The sequence below is a fragment of the Bos mutus genome, chromosome 22 (genome assembly GCF_027580195.1).
Source record: "Bos mutus isolate GX-2022 chromosome 22, NWIPB_WYAK_1.1, whole genome shotgun sequence".
Taxonomy (NCBI): Eukaryota; Metazoa; Chordata; class Mammalia; order Artiodactyla; family Bovidae; genus Bos; species Bos mutus.
The window spans coordinates 19,317,544-19,337,302 of NC_091638.1; the positions used below are offsets into that span (position 1 = coordinate 19,317,544).

Sequence of the window (19,759 nt, forward strand, 5' to 3'; positions counted from 1 at the left end):
TATTAGAGTAATACAAATCAAAATGCAACAAGGTACGGCCTCACACTGCTCAGAATGGCCATCATTAAAAAGTCCACAGATGAGAAATGCTGGAGAGAATGTGGAGAAAAGGGAACCCCTCTTTACTGCTGGTGGGAATTTAAGTTGTTACAGTCACTTTGCAGAACAGTATGGAGGTTCCTTAGGAAACTAAAAATAGAATTACAACATGATCCAGTGATACCACTCCTGGGCATAAAGCTGGACAAAACCATACTTTGAAAATACACATACACCAAGACACAGAAATAACTGAAATGTCCATTGAAGAAGATGTGGCACAGTACATACAATGGAATATTACTCAGCCATAAAAGAGAATGAAAATATGCCATTTGTAGCTACATGGTTGGACCTAGAGATGATCAGAAAGAGAAAGCCAATACCATATGATAACACTTACATGGGAATCTAAACTATGACACAAATGAATTTATCTATGAAATAGAAACAGTCTTACAGACATAGAGAACAGACTTGCAGTTACCAAGGTCAGGGATGTGGGGGGAAGGTTGGATTGGGAGTTTGGGACTAGCAGATGCAAACTATTATTTATGGAACAGATAAACAATGAGCTCCTATTGTAAAGCAGAGATAACTATATTCAATATTTTATAATGAACCATAATGGAAAAAAAGTAGGTCTAACTATATAACATAATATCCCACTACATCATAAACAGACTATAAACAGAATATAACAATAGCTATGACTTGGAGCAAACCTGAGTTATAACATGGAAAGCCAGCCCTAGGTTTCCTACCCAGTGATCTACTGAGACTTGATTAAATATGAATTGCAATAAAGAGACAGAAGGAGGTCACAACTTATAAATTCACCTAGTCCAACCTTTCCCAAACTACATTCCCTATTCAAAGCAGATGACATAGCACTTCCTATTAATTACGTAATACAGTACTGATTTTTAAAAAATCTGTCCATTTTGACTGTTAGCATCAGTTCTATGCACTAGGGTGCTGATCTGAGTACACACACACACACACATGACATACCCACATACACATATCACATACATGTACCACATACAATACACATCACACATATACACACACAGATATCACAAGTGCACACCTATATCTCTCTCTCTCACACACACACACCACACATACTACACAAATATACATCACACACCATGACCACACACACACCACACATTCTCACTCCTGAAGCCAAATATTCTAGTATTTTGGTAATCAGTATTTCATGACTATGTGTATCTGTGATTATGAGTTTTGTGATTTCTACTTAGCTAATTAAACCTAGGGAAGTTAGTGTGTTTCTCTCAATTTCCTTCAAAGTTCATTTTTCTATCACAACTTAAATGAGTTATTAGGGTGCAATAGAGACAAATTAAGATTTCCGATTATGTTCTCCTTCTTCAGAAAGATACTGACACCCTAGTTCCAGTTATATTTGAAACTGTCACTTTACAAAGGTATATACAGCACTTTTAATTACAAGACCTAATCTTCTGAATTGGTTTGATTTGTATATTGCTGGAATAAGCTTTCATGTAAAATTGGTTTTATTAGAATTTTAAAATAAAATATCATGTCAGGAACCCTATTTATTTCTTTTAGAAAAACTGCTGAAGTGGTTTATGTATGTCAATAATTCTCTTTCTGAAATTTTTAACTTCCAGGAAAAATCCATGTGTACAATTTTGAAGATTCTTTCAGTGATTTGGGCTCCAATAAGTTACATTTGTGTAGATACTGCTCTGGAATGATACTCTTGATAAAAGTATTTCTGCCAACTAATGCCCCAAAGCCTTTAAACTCAATTCTTATTTATACAATGAAATGCCTTTCCAAACTCTTCTCCCTGGTTGGTTTGCATTTAACAGTAAAGCTTAACTTCAAATTCTTTCTTATTTTAAAGAGTCAAAAGTGCTCTTTCATATCCATTAAATCAAGATCCCATAAACATGGGGCTTGTCCTTCTTACACTGTAGTTTGCATACAACTTTGGTGTTTGTCTTTATCTACTATTAATATTAATGATAATAACTGAAAAATAAGATCCTCATCCAGACTTGAACTGAGAACTTAGTGTGTGCTAAGCTTTGCATCTAGCATTTCATGGGCACTACCTACTTTAAATTCACATTTTTATGAGGCTGACACCACTCTTGCCTTCATTTAACAGATGTGAAAACTGAAGCACAAAGAAGTTAAAGAAAAAGACCCTTTTTCTGTGTTGTAGTCTATAGTATTAACATCTAACCCCAGCTGTCTGACCCTAGGACCCATGCTCTTGACATTTCCCACAGCTCAGAACTTGGAATTAGAATAAAATCAAGGCCGCAAAAAGCAAATGGTAGGTTGAAGATGTGAATACAAGTTTTCCAATAAACCAATCAAAACTGAAACAGAAGAGTAAGCTAACTTGCCTACAATTTGAGATCAGGTCCAGTGATGAAAACAGTCTAAAACTCCAAGCCCTCTGTCTGCTGCTTAATCCTTGGACAGGATAGAAAGGAAGAAGGGAAATTCCTCTGGTCCAGATTTCCCAAGTGAAGCTCCCTCTTCTGGGAGATGTGAACAGAAGAGTAATTTGACAAACACATTTGGGGATTATTGCACAATATTTCTCTCTCAGTGTTTCATAATGTGACTTTAATATTACAAAGATTTTGACAAGTCCTGCATAAAAGACACCTTCTTAATTCTGTTTAATCAATGTTGCTCAGATTTACTAGTTCACAGATCCTATGTGTATAGGCAGCACAATGATGCCCCAAAGATGTTCACTGCTTACATCTCAGAAATGTTGATTAGGTTAGATTTTATGGAAAGGAAAGTATAAGACTGTAGATGGAATTACGACTGTTAGGTAACTGACTTTGAGATGAGATTATCCAGTGGGCTCATCCTGGGTCACTGTATGAGAGAAAGAAGAAGAGTCAGAGAGAATTTCAAACATGCTACACTATTGGCTTTGAAGATGGACCACGAACCAAGGAATGGCGTCAACCTCTAGAATCCAGAAAATAGAAGGAATCAAGTTCTTCTTCAAATTTCAGAAGGAAGACAAACTTGCAGACACCTTGGTTTTAGACACCTGAGACACCTTTTGGACCTTGGACCTTCAGTACGATAAGATAGTCCATCTTGTTTTATATTGTTTTAAGCCACTGCTGTTAAGGTAATTTGCTACAGTGGTACACAGGAAACGAATACACCATGCTCCTTGCAACACCCAATGTCAAACTTAATTTTGGAAATACAGACCTAGTCCATTATCCTGGCTTGATGAGACACATCTTAAAAGCTTGTGGAAAATGGAAATCTGACATTTCAATATAGTTTCTCTAAAATGTTAATGTGACCATGAATTGTGTGGGAGTGTTTTAAAAATACAGATTCTGATTCTATAGGTCTAGGGTGGGACCTAAAATTTTGCATTTCTGAAAACCTCTCAGGTGATACTGGAGCTGATGCTGCTGGTTGACATTCACATTTAGAGCAGCAAAGTTAAAAGTGTACACCCCACCCCACCCCCCAAAAAAGAAACAAACAAACAAACAAACAAACCCAAAACAACTCTAGCCTTCTGAGGAAAACTTTGGTAAAACGAATCCCATGAAGTTTCAAACAGAAAATGACTACCTGAAGACAAACAATCAAGGAAATAGATTTGTAAGTATTGCTTCATCCATCAATGTTTATGACACAGAAAAATTTCTACACAAAGGGGGCAGAAGGAAATGTCACAATTCACTGGTGTCTCCTATTTCTAACAATTTAGAAATAATCTGCATCACTAATAAGACAGAAGAAGCATGAGGCACAAGAGGAGGTCTTACGAAATATTTTCAATTTGACCACAAAGCCACCTAAAATAATTGTTTAGCACTGTAAAAAGAATTAGAGTCACACAGAATAAAATAAAATATAAAATAAGACTCTGGAAATTTATGCCTTATTCTCTTAAAAACTGTACTTTAAAACAAATTTTATTCCCGATGTTTCATCCTTGCTTTAGAAACACCCAAGAGGATGGAACCAGAAAGCCTCATCAATTATCTCACCTCTTACCTGCCTGGGGGAGGAAAAAGGGCTTAAGTAATAAAGAGGATGCCAAAGAGAACCATTCTCTGCTACCTTGCCAGCACAAAAAGAACAGATGCTTTTTTTCTTTTTTCTTTTCAGAGTAAATTTAGTGTCCGTGAAAGGTGCCAAGTTAAAATCCCTAGAAACGAATGCATTCTCCTTACCTGCAAGTCTGGCAATGGTGATAAAAGCTTTTTCATAAAACTGCTCAGTCCCACAGGAGAGCTCATTTCTGGACCATTTCTACTTAACTGGTCTTTATATAAGGAGATAGATATTACAAGCTCAACCATTAGCAAGCTGTCGATTGTAGGTAGTTTAAAGATTAACTCAAAATACATTGTTCCGTGACTCGAGACACCTTTGTTTCAACATTACCACATGTGTACAGGGCTGTAGAATTTACAAAGCACTCTATAATAGTCAACACTTACTGGAAACAATTTTCTGAGCTCTTGCTACTGTGCCAGGCATGCTGAGGCTTTGTATCAGGGCTTTACATGTTTTATCATATTTACATTTCATGACAGTCTATAAATAGGTATCACCACAATTTTAACTTTGTAGATGCACAAGCCAAAACACAGAATCACCACATCCATCACCACATATGTTGCCTATGGTCACACAGCTAACCAGCAGAGGAGCCAGGACTTTAATCCAGGATACGGTTCCAGAGAGAACTCATTTCATAATTATATAACTGTTGTCATAATTAAAAAAGACACAAAATTGTCTAAATGATGAAACTGATACACAGGGAGCGTGGCATGCCAAGTGTCATACACAGGAAGTCATATTTAAAGGCAGCATTCTGCCTTTCAGAGATCAAGGACTTTCCAACTGTTCCAGATACAGTGAGTCAGCATGCTACCTTTCACTGAGTTTTGCTCAATGAATAGATAGTTTGGCCTGAGAGAAGTCCAAGAGAGAAGAAGAGTCCAAGAAGTCCAAGAGTCCAAGTTGGTCCAAGAGAGAAGTTTATAGGGAAGAACATGGGTCGTGGTTTTAAGGGCCAATAGATAGGTGTAGATAGATTCAACTTTTACCCATAAGAATAAGAAAAGCTATGACAAACCTATATAGCATATTAAAAAGCAGAGACATTCCTCTGCCAACAAAGGTCCATATAGTCAAAGCTATATTTTTTCCAGTAGTCATGCATGGATGTTAAGAGTTGGACCATAAAGATGGCTGAGCGCCAAAGAATCAATGCTTTCGAACTGTGGTGCTGTGCTGTAGAAGACTCTTGAGAGTCCCCTGGACAGCCAGGAGATCAAACCAGTTAATTCTAAAGGAAATCAACTCTGAAGATTCATTGGAGGGACTGATGATGAAGCTGAAGTTCCAGTACTTTGGCCACCTGATGTGAAAAACTGACTCACTGGAAAAAAACCCTGATGCTGGCAAGGATTGAAGGCAGGAGGAGAAGGGGATGACAGAGGATGAGATGGTTGGATGCCATCACCGACTCAATGGATGTGAGTTTGAGCAAGCTCCGGGAGACTATGGACAGGGAAGCCTAGTGTGCTGCTGTCCAAAGAGCTGGACACAACTGAGTACCTGAACAACAACAATATCAACAAGCCTTTTTAGAACTAATGAGTATACAAAGTGTTAAATGTTTCTGACTTTCCAATTAGACAATAAATTAAGTTTTATTTTAACAGAGCAAACACACCTATTTCTGATGGGACCATCCATGCCTTGGAAGAAACTCAGGCTGGTGAAGTTCCCTTGTGGTCATGAGGTCCCCTTCCTGGCACTGAACCAAGAGAGAAGTTTATAGGGAAGAACATGGGCCATGGTTTTCAGGACCAAGATAAACAGTCCAGATGTGACCATTTATTTCATAAAACTGATTCCCAGCAGGAAAAACCATAACCACAATTCAACAGGCGTTTCATAGAAGCAGTTCTTCGGGTTCAATGAATATAAACCAAGTAAAGCTTGCTTTTCCACTTACACACACCGGCACAGACACACACATCAGGAAGTATGAAGTCCTGAAGAAGCATTCACACTGTGGAAATGGTGTTTAGCTGAGTTTTACAGGAGTGCAGCTAAAAAGGCCCGAAGTCAAGGGTGGCCACTCCCCACTTTCTCTTTGGGGCACACCTTACAGCTGTTTGATGCCTTACCTTGCTACCTTCTTTCAACTTTATACTCCTACCTTCACAGAGAACTTTCTCTGCTTCCTCGTGGTTTCTGGTCCCTCATAACATGAGCTTTCACTCATCCACAGAAGGCACTCAGCCTTATTTAGGGTCCTACTCTCTATATATAGTCATAGAGATTTGACTACATCTTAGCCTTCCCAAAAAACGAAATGACAACTCTGTTTGATATGTCTTATTTATTTTGAAATGACTCAGTTTATATTCAATTCATTCAGCAAAGACCTGAGAATTCCCTGTTTTCTAACTATATCTTTTCTCCTAACATTCTTTTCAATTCAACCTTATACTTCATCATGGCACATGCCATACACGCTCTGAGCTTGATCATGTACTTTTCTTACCAACTGGATAGTTACCATATTATACCAGCAGTCACAACTGACTCATCATATGTCCTTAACACCAAGTAAATGCCTATGTAAATTGGTGTTCAATAGATGCTTGTCAGATCAATAGTAAATGAATCCAAAAGTCTATATATTAAATAATCAATAAGTAAGTTAGAAAGAAGAATAGAAAAAAGGAAATGAGATGGTCCTTTAAGAAGCTTAACAAGATGAATTAAAGCAATGATGTCACTCACTTTTTAAACATAAAATACTATGCAGTTAATAATTATATATATATTTTTAAATTTATCTGAATACTGGTTTGCTCAAGTAAGACAAATTGTAGTTTGGGGTTTATCAAATTTTCATTTATATCTTATATTTAGTTTAACCATGATAAAATTAAAGATAAAAACAAAATCAAACCAAGAGCCTAATACTGCTTAATTAACAATTTTTATTTGGAAATTGCTTTAGGGCATCTTCTATTAAACATGACCTTATCACTTTGAGTATATCTTAAATATAGAATTTATGCATCTTTTCACTGCTAACAATATTTTTGCTAAGTAAATCAAATTCCCCATAATATTTAAATGCTATTGTAAACTTAATTTAGAAATCAATATATAGGTCTTTAGTTTCTTTAGGTAGATATATTCCTAAGTATTTTATTCTTTCCGTTGCAATGGTGAATGGAATTGTTTCCTTAATTTCTCTTTCTGTTTTCTCATTATTAGTGTATAGGAATGCAAGGGATTTCTGTGTGTTGATTTTGTATCCTGCAACTTTACTATAGTCATTGATTATTTCTAGTAATTTTCTGGTGGAATCTTTAGGGTTTTCTATGTAGAGGATCATGTCATCTGCAAATAGTGAGAGTTTTACTTCTTCTTTTCCAATTTGGATTCCTTTTATTTCTTTTTCTGCTCTGATTGCTGTGGCCAAAACTTCCAAAACTATGTTGAATAGTAATGGTGAAAGTGGGCACCCTTGTCTTGTTCCTGACTTTAGAGGAAATGCTTTCAATTTTTCACCATTGAGGATAATGTTTGCTATGGGTTTGTCATATATAGCTTTTATTATGTTGAGGTATGTTCCTTCTATTCCTGCTTTCTGGAGAGTTTTTATCATAAATGGATGTTGAATTTTGTCAAAGGCTTTCTCTGCATCTATTGAGATAATCATATGGTTTTTATTTTTCAATTTGTTAATGTGGTGTATTACATTGATTGATTTGCAGATATTGAAGAATCCTTGCATCTCTGGGATAAAGCCCACTTGATCATGGTGTATGATCTTTTTAATGTGTTGTTGGATTCTGATTGCTAGAATTTTGTTCAGGATTTTTGCATCTATGTTCATCAGTGATATTGGCCTGTAGTTTTCTTTTTTTGTGGGATCTTTGTCAGGTTTTGGTATTAGGGTGATGGTGGCCTCATAGAATGAGTTTGGAAGTTCACCTTCCTCTGCAATTTTCTGGAAGAGTTTGAGCAGGATAGGTGTTAGCTCTTCTCTAAATTTTTGGTAGAATTCAGCTGTGAAGCCGTCTGGACCGGGGCTTTTGTTTGCTGGAAGATTTTTGATTACAGTTTCAATTTCCGTGCTTGTGATGGGTCTGTTAAGATTTTCTATTTCTTCCTGGTCCAGTTTTGGAAAGTTGTACTTTTCTAAGAATTTGTCCATTTCTTCCACGTTGTCTATTTTATTGGCATATAATTGTTGATAGTAGTCTCTTATGATCCTTTGTATTTCTGTGTTGTCTGTTGTGATCTCTCCATTTTCGTTTCTAATTTTATTGATTTGATTTTTCTCCCTTTGTTTCTTGATGAGTCTGGCTAATGGTTTGTCAATTTTATTTATCCTTTCAAAGAACCAGCTTTTGGTTTTGTTGATTTTTGCTATGGTCTCTTTTGTTTCTTTTGCATTTATTTCTGCTCTAATTTTTAAGATTTCTTTCCTTCTACTAACCCTGGGGTTCTTCATTTCTTCCTTTTCTAGTTGCTTTAGGTGTAGAGTTAGGTTATTTATTTGACTTTTTTCTTGTTTCTTGAGGTGTGCCTGTATTGCTATGAACTTTCCCCTTAGGACTGCTTTTACCGTGTCCCACAGGTTTTGGGTTGTTGTGTTTTCATTTTAATTCGTTTCTATGCAAATTTTGATTTCTTTTTTGATTTCTTCTGTGATTTGTTGGTTATTCAGCAGCGTGTTGTTCAGCCTCCATATGTTGGAATTTTTAATAGTTTTTCTCCTGTAAGTGAGATCTAATCACACTGCATTGTGGTCAGAAAAAATGCCTGGAATGATTTCTATTTTTTTGAATTTACCAAGGCTAGCTTTATGGCCCAGGATGTGATCTATCCTGGAGAAGGTTCCATGTGCACTTGAGAAAAAGGTGAAATTCATTGTTTTGGGATGAAATGTCCTATAGATATCAATTAGGTCTAACTGGTCTATTGTAGCATTTAAAGTTTGTGTTTCCTTGTTAATTTTCTGTTTAGTTGATCTATCCATAGGTGTAAGTGGGGTATTAAAGTCTCCCACTATTATTGTGTTATTGTTAATTTCTCCTTTCATACTTGTTAGCATTTGTCTTACGTACTGTGGTGCTCCCATGTTGGGTGCATATATATTTATAATTGTTATATCTTCTTCTTGGATTGATCCTTTGATCATTATGTAGTGACCTTCTTTGTCTCTTTTCACAGCCTTTGTTTTAAAGTCTATTTTATCTGATATGAGTATTGCTACTCCTGCTTTCTTTTGGTCCCTATTTGCATGGAAAATCTTTTTCCAGCCCTTCACTTTCAGTCTGTATGTGTCCCCTGTTTTGAGGTGGGTCTCTTGTAGACAACACATGTAGGGGTCTTGTTTTTGTATCCATTCAGCCATACTTAGGAATATATCTACCTAAAGAAACTAAAGACCTATATATAGAAAACTATAAAACACTGGTGAAAGAAATCAAAGAGGACACTAATAGATGGAGAAATATACCATGTTCATGGATTGGAAGACTCAGTATAGTGAAAATGAATATACTACCCAAAGCAATTTATAGATTCAACGCAATCCCTATAAAGCTACCAACAATATTCTTCACAGAGCTAGAACAAATAATTTCACAATTTGTATGGAAATACAAAAAACCTCGAATAGCCAAAGCAATCTTGAGAAAGAAGAATGGAACTGGAGGAATCAACCTACCTGACTTCAGGCTCTACTACAAAGCCACAGTTATCAAGACAGTATGGTACTGGCACAAAGACAGAAATATAGATCAATGGAATAAAATAGAAAGCCCAGAGATAAATCCACGCACATATGGACACCTTATCTTTGACAAAGGAGGCAAGAATATACAATGGATTAAAGACAATCTCTTTAACAAGTGGTGCTGGGAAATCTGGTCAACCACTTGTAAAAGAATGAAACTAGACCACTTTCTAACACCATACACAAAAATAAACTCAAAATGGATTAAAGATCTAAATGTAAGACCAGAAACTATAAAACTCCTAGAGGAGAACATAGGCAAAACACTCTCTGACATACATCACAGCAGGATCCTCTATGACCCACCTCCCAGAATATTGGAAATAAAAGCAAAATAAATAAATGGGACCTAATTAACCTTAAAAGCTTCTGCATATCAAAGGAAACTATTAGTAAGGTGAAAAGACAGCCTTCAGAATGGGAGAAAATAATAGCAAATGAAGCAACTGACAAACAACTAATCTCAAAATATACAAGCAACTCCTACAGCTCAACTCCAGAAAAATAAACGACCCAATCAAAAAATGGGCCAAAGAACTAAATAGACATTTCTCCAAAGAAGACATACAGATGGCTAACAAACACATGAAAAGATGCTCAACATCACTCATTATCAGAGAAATGCAAATCAAAACCACTATGAGGTACCATTTCACACCAGCCAGAATGGCTGCAATCCAAAAGTCTACAAATAATAAATGCTGGAGAGGGTGTGGAGAAAAGGGAACCTCTTACACTGTTGGTGGAATGCAAACTAGTACAGCCACTATGGAGAACAGTGTGAGATTCCTTAAAAAACTGGAAATAGAACTGCCTTATGATCCAGCAATCCCACTGCTGGGCATACACACTGAGGAAACCAGAAGGGAAAGAGACACGTGTACCCCAATGTTCATTGCAGCACTGTTTATAATAGCCAGGACATGGAAGCAACCTAGATGTCCATCAGCAGATGAATGGATAAGAAAGCAGTGGTACATATACACAATGGAGTATTACTCAGCCATTAAAAAGAATACATTTGAATCAGTTCTAATGAGGTGGATGAAACTGGAGCCTATTATGCAGAGTGAAGTAAGCCAGAAGGAAAAACATAAATACAGTATACTAACGCATATATATGGAATTTAGAAAGATGGTAACAATAACCCGGTGTACGAGACAGCAAAAGAGACACTGATGTATAGAACAGTCTTATGGACTCTGTGGGAGAGGGAGAGGGTGGGAAGATTTGGGAGAATGACATTGAAACATGTAAAATATCATGTAAGAAACGAGTTGCCAGTCCAGGTTCAATGCACGATACTGGATGCTTGGGGCTGGTGCACTGGGACGACCCAGAGGGATGGTATGGGGAGGGAGGAGGGAGGAGGGTTCAGGATGGAGAACACATGTGTACCTGTGGCGGATTCATTTTGATATTTGGCAAAACTAATACAATTATGTAAAGTTTAAAAATAAAATAAAATTAAAAAAAAAAGAAATCAAAATGCTATTCAATAACAACTGAAATGCAAATATTAAAAAGACAAGATATCAAAGAAAAAAGTGTCCTCACAATAATATATTACATAGAATTCTTAATATCTTGAAAAATCATAAATTACTACTTTGTCTTATAATAGCCTAGGGAGAAAAAGAGATTCAAATATAACATATATGTATCACAATCATTTTTCTTAGCTAGTAACTATAAAAAATGCAAAACATGCCAATATCTTCCTGTCCATTTTCTTTCCTCTTCATCTTATTCTCTCTCAACTTATTCCTTTTTAAAGTCTTATTAAAGGAAAACCATAATAACATAGACAATGCAATGAAAATATTTAAAATGTATAGGAGCAACTATTTCTTCTTAATGAATAGATATAGATCCAGACAGCTAGATTCATACCATTTTAACATTTACCCCAGGCCACTACTGACTGTTTCAGAATATCCATTCTGATCAAATGTGGCCAATAAGAGATACTCATCTTTTACAAAATAATGTGGATAGTAAATAGAAATAGATTCTGTTTTAAATGGTCATGGCAAAATAAAGCATTGGAAATCTCCTTCTAGCTCACACTTTTGTTCTGTTAGAAAACTGTCTGGTTCATGAAACCTAACATTCCAGAAGATAGGGTGGCAAGCCAAAGACTTTATGTGGGAGAAAACATGAGGACAAAATTGCACTCTAGGTTGTAATGGTTCTTTTTATGTGTCAAATTGACTGGGCCCTGGGGTGCCGAGATTAAATATTATAATACACACACACGTGCACATGTGCACTGCTTGTGTCTATATATTCACTGAAGCCCAAGCAATGAGAGTTTGATCACGTGGTAGATTAAGCATCCTTCCTTTGACTGGACTGACGACGAATTGTAATATTGTTTTTCATTGGTTCAAGTTCAAACCAAACAACCCTCATAACAAAACCTAACTGTAAGCTAAGCTGGCAAGGCGCTGCATTTTTTTAAGGGAGCAGGACCCTATGGCCCTTGCCCCCCATCATGTCCTCTGCCTGCCTTTTGTCTGTGGAAAACTTTAGTGGAAGAATAAGTTTAATCAGAGAAGAGAGAAATGCAGGAAAAAAGGAAAACAGTGAAAGGAGACTCAATAATAATGTAGTCATTAAGCATGGTCAAGGACCTTTAATTCTTTCTCAGGGTTACAGATAATATTCTGAGGCACATCCTTTGAGCTATCTTACAGATACTAAAACACCAGGGGGAGAACTTAACTACATGATGACCAGAGTGCACCCAGGACATGAGCTGCCACAATTCTGAGATTCGTCCTCAGACAAATGCTGACTGTGAGGCCTCTGCTTGTAACATGCGCTCCCCCCCTTCCCCCCTCCCCCGCTCTATAAAAGCTCTTGCCCACTGGTTGCCAGTGCAGGGGCTTGAGTGTTGGTCTTTGGACAAATGTCTGCCCCTCCTCGCCTAGTTGCCTGCATCTGAAATAAAGCAAACTTTCCTTGCCATCAACCTAGCCTGTTTATTGGCTTTTGAGCAGAGAGCAGCCAAATCCCACACTCCTTTTGGCAACACTTTTACAATAAACCAATGATCCTTGAGCATAACGACAATATTACAACAATAATAATAACATATGACACATTACTATACCAACGAAGTATTTTTCTATACTTTATACTGTATATGTGGTTCTTGCTGTACAATCAAAAAAAAAAGTCAAAAATACTTAGGCATTTATATATCAAAAGGGCTAGGGCTAGATTTCAGTGGGTCAAAAAGATGAGTAACTGATCATGTGGCCTCATTTTTGGTTTGAGCTAGTATGAAATATAACCCATAAAGAACTTGACAATTAGAACTCTAAGGGTATATTCTAGTCCTGTATCTTAGCAATTGATCCAGCAGCAATTTTCATCTCAGATAGTTATGAAGCATGCACTAAGTCCTTCGTCAGACCAGGAGTCGGAGTACATTAAAGATTAAGTCTAGCATACAAAGAGGCTCCCACCTAGGGGAGCCTGACACAGGATATTCTTTTAGAAGTGCATCTTGGCAGGGAATCAAGGGAAAAAACAAACAAATTAGCCTTTTGTAATTAACTGTGTTGGGATGGAAGTCACACTTTTGTAAGGGAGATACTAAAATTTAGAGGTTGTTCATTTTCTCTTATATCAAGGCAATGTGTTTACAATAAAGAGAAGCATTTTTATACATGTATTTCATTAAAGAGGTAGTGGTTAAAACGAGAAATTTAATAGTGTGGTAGTGCATCATCTTCTGCAATCACCTAAAACATGCCCTCCAATACAGTCCTACGACATAAGGTTACATTCTCAGTGGCAACTCATGGGAAGTTTAGATCAAACTCTTTTTTTTTTTTTTTTCCTGGCTACAGGTTTATTCAACACAAAACAATCCCTTTCAACTTTACTGAGGTGGCTGACCACGTCCTCAACCAAATCCACCTCTAAACTGGAATTCAGTTGCTGACCCAACCCCAGTCTTGGGTTTCTTGTCAGTATCAGGGGGCATGGTGCTTTGCAGGTGTCTCCATTGACTTCCCCTTGTATGAGTCTTGCAGGATGTTCTCCCTCCAGACCTTTGGGCCATGGCCAGCCAGTCTCAGGACGGCTGTGGTGCAGGGTGGCAGGCACAACCTCAGGGGGGCAGGTGGAGGTAATTGCGGAGATACTGGATGCCCTCGGTGAGCTACCAGTAGAAGTGTCTCCAGGCAAACTGTTCCTTCACATGGCCTTGTGATTTAAAAGACTACATGGCTTTCATGACATGAAGACTGGGCATGTTCTTGTCTGCCAGTTCGGGGTGCTTAGGCATGTGGATATCCGTCTTGGTCACCATTACCCTCTCCTTAAAAAGAAGTTCATAAATGGCAATCTGGTTCTTCTTGGGCACCAACATTGTGATGACTGCTGTGTCCGGGGCCAGAGCTTGAAAGGACTAGGTCAAACTCATGATCTCCAGTTAGTGTATCAGAAGGTTGCATCATTCTAGCCGTAGTTACTCAAGTGGAAATTGATTATGTGTGTTCTCTGGCCTATGTCATTTGGAAGCTGAGACTCCAAATGAGTTGCTTTACATTATAAAATAATGTAAAAATGTCTGAGAATATGAGAGGAAGAAGAGAAAAGGTCATGGAGGGGAGAGAGGAAAGAGGTGGGGAAGAGGGATCAAAAAGATGACAGTGGGGAAATAAGATGAAGCTGGGGTGTAAAAATAATGATTGTATCATAACCAGGCAGAGATGGCTTTCTTCCATAAAATGTGTATATGATTTAAAGCTCTCTATGTCTGTCTTCTCCATGAATCTGTCACAATATTTAAGAGTTCTGCTTCCTTAATTCTTTTAGATGGGGCTGAGAAAGACCCTGTTAAAACAGGAACACAGATCTCTCAGGAAGGATACATGAAGCAGTTATCAGCTGCCAAGAGTGCAGCACAAATGTGGTAAGATTCGAAAGGCACTCAGCCAAGACGGCCCTGAAAACAAAGGCAGCAACTAGCTCAAGAGGCTTTGTATTTTTGTTTTGTTTTGTTTTAATACTAATACAGGGTAGACTGAGGATGCATTTAGGCTGATAAGAGTGTTTCTTGAATTTGGAAGTGTGGTCCTCTGTACTGCTCAGCTGGGGATTTTAATATAGTGTGATTCAGATTCGGGGAGCCCAGGGTGAGGTCTGCGATTCTGGATTTCTAACAAATACCAGGTGATGAGGAAGCTGTGAAGCTCCGAGGATAAAGAACATGCAACTTGGAGAGGGAACCATTTTTAAACCAAGCTGAGGTGTCACAGCTTATCTCTGAATAGATAAGAAGCGATGTAATAAACTGAGAATTGGAAAAAAGTAACTCAAAGAAAATGAGGACGTGCTGAGAAAAACTGATGTCTTAAGATGACTGCTTCTTAAGCATTCATGTTTATCCACCAATGTCTTTTTTGTCCATACTTCAGTACACACACTAAAGATACTATGGTCCCCAAAAGACCATCTTTGATCACAAGAGGCACAGTCTAGCTAAATGCCAGTGGAGAGCTAATTCAGTTTTCAAACCTTCAACGAAGAAATCACAACAAGTTAAGATTTAACACAGCGGTTCTGAGCTTATGGTCCCATATAAGCAACATCAGCATCACACAAGAATTTGTCAGTGATGCAACTTTTTCTGGCTTTATCCCACATCTACTGGATCTGAAAATCTTGGGGTGGGACCCAGGGGTATGCACATTAAAAGCCTTTCAGGTGATTCCTAGGCATGCTAAAGTTTGTGAAATATTAGCCTAAAGGAAGGGTAGGAGTTAATCTGCAAAAGACCAAGTGGAGGGGAGGGAAGGTTCGAAAGAAAGAGGGGAAATGTTTCACAGCAATAGGACTTGGATCAGGAAAGAGCAGCCCAAAGGCTGATTTTGCTCTTATCCCTTTAGGCAGCAGAAAACTCAACTTTATTTTGAGAAGGAGAAGCAGGTCTTCTTCATGCGTTTTCATCATCAGCCTGGTCCCTAAATGCCTTTGGTTTTGCAACTTTGGCTAACTCATCACAGGAGAAACAGTTGAGAAATGGTACTCAACTCTTTAGGGAAGTAGTTCTCAGCCTGCTCACATATTACAAGTACCCTAGGAGCTCTAAACAGATGCAGGAGGTGAACAGAGAACAATTAAACTCGATATCTGGGGCTGGGTCCAGGCATCAGGTTTTTCTAAAGCTCCTCAGATGGTTCTAATGAGCAGCAAGGGTTGACTGATGCACCATTTAGTTTGAAAGAATGAGTCAGCAAAGTTATGCTTCTGGTAGAATATCTTTGCTGTTGCTTAAGGCAAGAAACAAAAGAAGAGGGTGGCTGACAATGAGATAGCTAGATAGCTTCACTGACTCAATTGACATGAATTTGACCAAACTCTAGGAGATAGTGAAGGACAGAGGAGCCTGGCAGGCTTGCAGTCCATGGGGTCGCGAAGAGTAGGACAAGACTGAGCAACTGAATAACAACAAAAAGGCAAAAAAGAATACAGGAGTGCCCATTTCTTGTTCAGGTCCTATCTTTTCACACTGGGAAAAGTTTTCTGTTAAACTGTAGGTGTATCTTCATGAACAAAATGAATCATGGATCCCACCATACAACTGTAGTATAAACCATATGCTTCCATGGAAGACAGCCTAGTTCAGAGAACATCCTTCCTTCTAGGTCATCTGCTTCTGATTATACAGGGGTTTTGTGCTTTTATTTCTTTTGAGATAGGTCACAATCTCAAACTGTAGATAACTGATGGCAATAGGAAATAATAATCTAGTCCAAAGACATGCGAATATATGGAAGCTTTACCTGCTGGAAGTTTTATTGACTACCCCTCCCCCTAGTCAATTTTGAATCCATGTGCAAGTGTGTTTCAGTATTCCTAATCTCTAAATGTGTCTGTTCTTTGGTTCTCTTCTGAACTGGCTGTAACATCACCCAGGGTCCTCTGTTAATACTTAAATAAAAACTTCAATGGGCTCATTTTAAATCTGTATGAGACTCATGATTTCACCATTATTGCAGGATTATATTTAAACATGACTGACTCTAAATTAGGGGTGAAAACATTTGAGAGACATGGGATCATGAGGAGTCTCTACGGGGTCCAATGGAAAGCCTCAAGGGGTATTTATAACCAACGGGCCAGTGTCTATTCCTTTCTTTCCCAGACTCTGCAAAACTAAGCTCTCATAACAATACAATTTTAACCCCTTGCCTCTGGATTTCTCATTAGAATATCAACTGATACAATTTTCTCATTAACCCATTCTACACTTTTAACATTTCAAGGCCTTGTGGTAACAGCATGATTTCATTATGGGAGACAGAATATTCTTTCTGAATTTTTTTACTAATAGAGAAAGAAAAACAACAAGGAAAACTTCAGTTTTCTTGTCTCCTTGCTAACCAAAGGTAGTGAGGTGGGCCTAATCAATAGTTGCCAAAATCAATGTGGGCCTTTTAAGTTCCTATAACCAGTATAAATCAGTGCATTTCAGTTTTCCACAAAGAAGCAATTTCCAACATTATTCTTTTTTTTCCCCTCAAAAAAAGGAAAAAATACAATTAACAAATTTCAGAGCACAATAAGTGTTATGAGTTTCCCTGAAACAACAGACAAAAGCACCAGAGAACAATACCCAATTTCAGCAAATATCTCCCCTCTGTTTGGAAAACTATCAACTGCTATTACAAAACTAATTAAATGGCCAGTTAAGACACTAAACGGGCCTCATACAATTCCAAAGTCAAAGGATCAGTTCAGGGGATGTAAAATAAGCTCAAGTTACATATGGATATTGAATAAAGCTTATTTTCAGAAGAGTTAGTTACCTCTGTTGAAAAAAAAGTGAATTATTCAAGTTTAAAAAGCGAATGTGGTTTTATGATTGGAGGTTCAAGTACATTCAGCAACTTGAAAGTGATACAATGCATGGTTTCTGTTTAGACTGTCATAAAATAGATACATTTTTCTGGGTTTCAGAGTTCATGCCAAAAATCCTGAGCTGAATATTTTCTGCTGGATTGAAAAAATAGAATAAAATAGAAATCATTTTGTTTGGTAAAAAAAAATAAGTAAGTAGGCACATTGTTTTCCTTACATAAGGTTTTCAAGGGTGAGTAATAACAATGTTCAAGCATTTCTAATTCACAGAGATTTGTTTGTTGCATGTAATTTCTGGGTGCAACTCTGGTCACACACAAACAATCCTTTCTGATGTCACTTGGGCTTCCTTGCAAAAAGCAATTTCCAGCAGCCTCTGTCCCCAATGAGAAACTCCATGTTCCATGACATGGTTTTATTGTTCAAGACCAGTTCTTGTAATTTCATGCAGTAATTTAGGTGATTGTCAAGCATGGTGTATTCAAACTAAATGCTTTCTTTTGAAAAGTAACACTTTGCTGTACTGAATTTTTCAATTTTTAGCCAGAAAAAAGTGAGTTTTAATAGCACTGCCTTTAACTTGTATTTTAGATTCGGTTTTTCCTCTTGAACAACAGACTAGTATTTTTCATTCTTCTAGTGTATTATTATACCAATCACACCTTCCTTTGGTCATTTCATCATGGTGAGATATATCAGAGCTTCCTTCTCTCCCCACCCCCGTCTCTTTTTCTTTTCTATTTTTTAGAACCATTTTTAACTTTTCACTTCATTGTTGTGGAGACAAAGGGCTCAGAGGGTTACCCAGTGGCCCTGGAGTCAGGATGGAAACAATGCCCCATACGTGGCACTCACCACTGTCTAGCTCAGGGGGTCCTAAAGCAACATCAGATGGCCAAATACCCTTCCCTGTAACCTCACCTGGCCTCCCAGAGCATTTCTTAGGCTCCAAAATCACTGTGGACAGTGACTGTAGACATAAAATTAAAAGATGGATAACATATGAATAATAATAATAATATCCATCTAACAGGATTATCATCTAACAGGAGTATGTCAAGGCTGTATATTGTCACCCTACTTATTTAACTTATATGCAGAATACATCATGAGAAATGCTGGGCTAGATGAAGCACAAGCTGGAATCAAGATTGCTGGGAGAAATATCAATAACCTCAGATATGCAAATGACACCACACTTACGGCAGAAAGTGAAGAACTAAAAAGACTCTTGGTGAAAGTAAAAGAGGAGAGTGAAAAAGCTGGCTTAAAGCTCAACATTCAGAACACTAAGATCATGGCAAATTGACGGGGGCAACAGTGGAAACTGGCAGACTTTATTTTTTGGGCTCCAAAATCACTGCAGATGATGACTGCAGCTATGAAATTAAAAGAAGTTTACTCCTTGGAAGAAAAGTCATGAGCAACCTAGAAAGCATATTAAAAAGCAGAGACATTACTTTGCCAACAAAGGTCTGTCTAGTCAAAGCTGTGGTTTTTCCAGTGGTCATGTATGGACGTGAGAGTTGAACTGTAAAGAAAGCTGAGCACCGAAGAATTGATGCTTTTGAACTGCGGTATTGGAGAAGACTCTTGAGAGTCCTCTGGACTGCAAGGAGATCAAACCAGTCAATCCTAAAGGAAATCAGTCCTGAATATTCAATGGAAGGACTGATGTTGAAGCTGAAACTCCAATACTTTGGCCACTTGATGTGAAGAACTGACTCATTTGAAAAGACCTTGATGCTGGGAAAGATTGAAGGCGGGAGGAGAAGGGGATGACAGAGGATGGGATGGTTGGATGGCATCACCAACACAATGGACATGAGTTTGAGTAAACGCCGGGAGTTGGTGATGGACAGGGAGGCCTGGCGTGCTGCAGTCCATGGGGTCACAAAGAGTTGGACATGACTGAGTGACTGAACTGAACAGAATTATTATGAGTTATGATTGTAGAAGAGTCTGGCAGATTA

The 19,759-nt window shown here is 37.8% G+C and overlaps 1 protein-coding gene and 1 pseudogene across 1 annotated transcript in view; both read right to left on the reverse strand.

Moving 5' to 3' along the window:
* GRM7 (glutamate metabotropic receptor 7) overlaps positions 1-19,759 on the reverse strand; it is a 593,261-nt gene that overhangs the window by 435,155 nt on the left and 138,347 nt on the right. The window lies entirely within an intron of this gene.
* LOC102278154 (small ribosomal subunit protein eS10-like) lies at positions 13,798-14,289 on the reverse strand (annotated as a pseudogene).